This window comes from Phalaenopsis equestris, unplaced genomic scaffold, assembly GCF_001263595.1.
Source record: "Phalaenopsis equestris unplaced genomic scaffold, ASM126359v1 Scaffold001106, whole genome shotgun sequence".
NCBI lineage: Eukaryota > Viridiplantae > Streptophyta > Magnoliopsida > Asparagales > Orchidaceae > Phalaenopsis > Phalaenopsis equestris.
The window spans coordinates 20,272-23,113 of record NW_018165545.1 but is presented as its reverse complement, the minus strand read 5'-3'; positions in this window follow the sequence as shown (position 1 = coordinate 23,113).

The window sequence follows — 2,842 nt, the reverse complement described above, 5'->3', positions numbered from 1 at the left end:
GCATTTTCTTGCATAATTTTGTTGTATAACACATAACTTTAATCTTCTTAATATTACCATAATTTGCACAAAATTTATATTCTTGAATATTGATATTAAAATTAATATTTTATAATGACTTAATATCTTTTCAGTATTTAAAATTTTATTAAAAAATATATATATAAAACAAAAATATTATCATAGCTCTTGTGATTTTTTTAAATTTCAATCTAAAATCTTTTCTTTATTTATCATCTTTTAGAGCTAGCTTAACCTTCTTTAAGCAAATGCATAAAACATTTTATTATATCGTTCACTAGACTCCTTCATTAAAACAAAAAATCTTCAATCTCTTATTTAATAGTTTCTCACAATAATAACTCCATGATTGATAGATGTCTTTATATATATAATTGTTTCATTTATCTAACTGAAATAGAATTTTAGATGCATTAATTATTTCTTATATTAATTATTCCACATACATCTCATTCTCTCCTTTCATAGTTTTAATCTTATTGTACCAATCATCAAACTATATATCTTTCTTCAAATTAATCATTATGTCTTTCTAAGACTTCCAAATTTTTTGTAATCAATAAAAAGTTAATAGAATTTTATCACATTTTAAGACTTTTATTTTTCTAGAAGTTGAAATATCATAAGGATTCATATCTTTCAATGTGTTTTATTTTTTATAAGGATAGAATAAATCATGATAAAGAATATGACATCTTTCCATTTATCATTTTCTTTTATTTCATAATCAAGATGAATCAAGTCCTATTCCATCAAACTAAAATATGTGTGCATATTTAAATCATCTCCAATAATTATTGCTGCTTTGCCAATTATATGCTGTAGTAGTTATTCTAAAACTAATCAAATAGAGTTAATTAAACTCTCCTAATTAAAATTGAAATGATCTCTTTTATTGAAATTCTAGGATGAAATCTCATTGTTTTCATATCCTAAATTTTAAGAAACACTTTGCAGAGTGAAGACATGTACAAAAATCAACTAGTAGTGAAATGATAGTGGAATAGAAAATTTGGCTACAGCAAGGATCATAAGGAGAGGAAATATTTTATTCTATGAGAGCCGGAGAGTAGAATTTATAGAAAACACTAGAGGAAGAAAATTCTCTCGATGGAAGCGGGAAACACAAGAGTGCAAGCATAAGAAGGCACGAGAGAGGAGTTTTTTTCCTTAAAAAAGGTGTTTATGCTTCTAGTTTTTTTTTTTTTTAATTATTAAGCCCCTCATATAAAATTCTTAATTAATGTTCTCCTTTCCATAATTACACAAAAATATTTTAAATAAATTAATAAAAAATTGGTCGGTTCATAAGAAAATAACACCGATGCAAACGTTTAACCGTGATTCTGACTGATTTTTTCAAATAAAAAAAACATTTTAATCACAAGCATCATTTGAGGATGAGACAGAGCACAATTCTGTTGCAGGGAATAATGATAAAATTCTTCCAGCTTGTTTGGTACACCCATGCCCCCACGAAGTGCATAGAACACAATTGAATTTCTTTGTCATCTCATAATGCAAGATCTACATGACTTTGGCCCTGTCGTATGACGTTCTGCCATTTAGAAAAAGAAAATATCCAAAATAGCCTCACATAAGCCGATTGCTCAGAAACCTCTTCTGCTAGGCTGGGCAACTTCACTGGAGACTTTCCTTGGTTTCCATCGACATATGCCATCATAGTAAGCCAACTTCACCGACATCACAACCGATGTCTTCTCGCTTTGATTGGCATGAAACCCACATTACATTTAGGGTTTTATGGATATTCTACTTTTCAATATGGTTTTTGAGAGGAGGGGAAGCTATGGTGAAGTTCAAATCCTTTGATTATGTACTCGATCCCATGCACTAGGTGGATAAGATAGTCATCGGAGAGAACGTGCAATATGAATGTATTCTTATAGTTTTTGAAAAAAACTTTGATAAAACAAAGAGACAAGGCATTTGAGAAGAAGAGTACAGTAGTGTATTGTCGGCACTATTTTTGGTTGGGGGGAGTTGCCCGTAAGAAGTTGTCGGTCACTGAAATCGAAATCCCGTCGCCCGATTTGGAAGGACATTTTAATGTTTAGAAAAATGTGACCTATAATTTTCATAGTTTAAAAACCCCATATTTTTCATTTTTCATAGTTTAAATGAAAGAGCCCTATACCTCAAACCCTATATCAATCTTAAAGGATAAACACAAGACTTGAGGATGAGGCTTGATCAAATAAACTAAGAAATATATAATATCTGTTTGGTTTGTGAAACAATTTTATTTGTTGGTAATTTCCCTTATTTAATATGAAGAATTAAATAGGGTTTATTTTAAGTTGGGTTTGGACAAGCTTCCTATAATGGCAAGCCCCTATAGTTAATTACATCTTAAATGATCAAAGTCATCTAAGAAAACTCTCGATAAAAATCAGGGAATATTATCTTCAAAGAGTTCAAAAGGATTGGGACTTTTCAACGAAATTAGACAAAGAGGTGTGAAATGGGAATGACTCAAATTTGGAACATTTTATTGAATCCAAATGAGGAAGAACTAGGGGATGTCATAGATCCGGAGGAGAACCTCGGTGACTTCCTATTCTATCCTATTATTTGGCTTTAATTTTGAGGATAAATATTTAAATGTTTTATCCTGCAAATTTTTTTACTTTAAGGCTTAGATTTGTGTGGAATAATCACACAAATAGCCTGGAAGATGTGAGGATTTAGGTTGTGATGAACGACAATCTCGAAATCCTAAGACAAGGTCTTATATTGTACAACAGAGTTGTACATAGGCCTAAAGATGAGGTGAGGATTTATGTTACATAGTTGCATA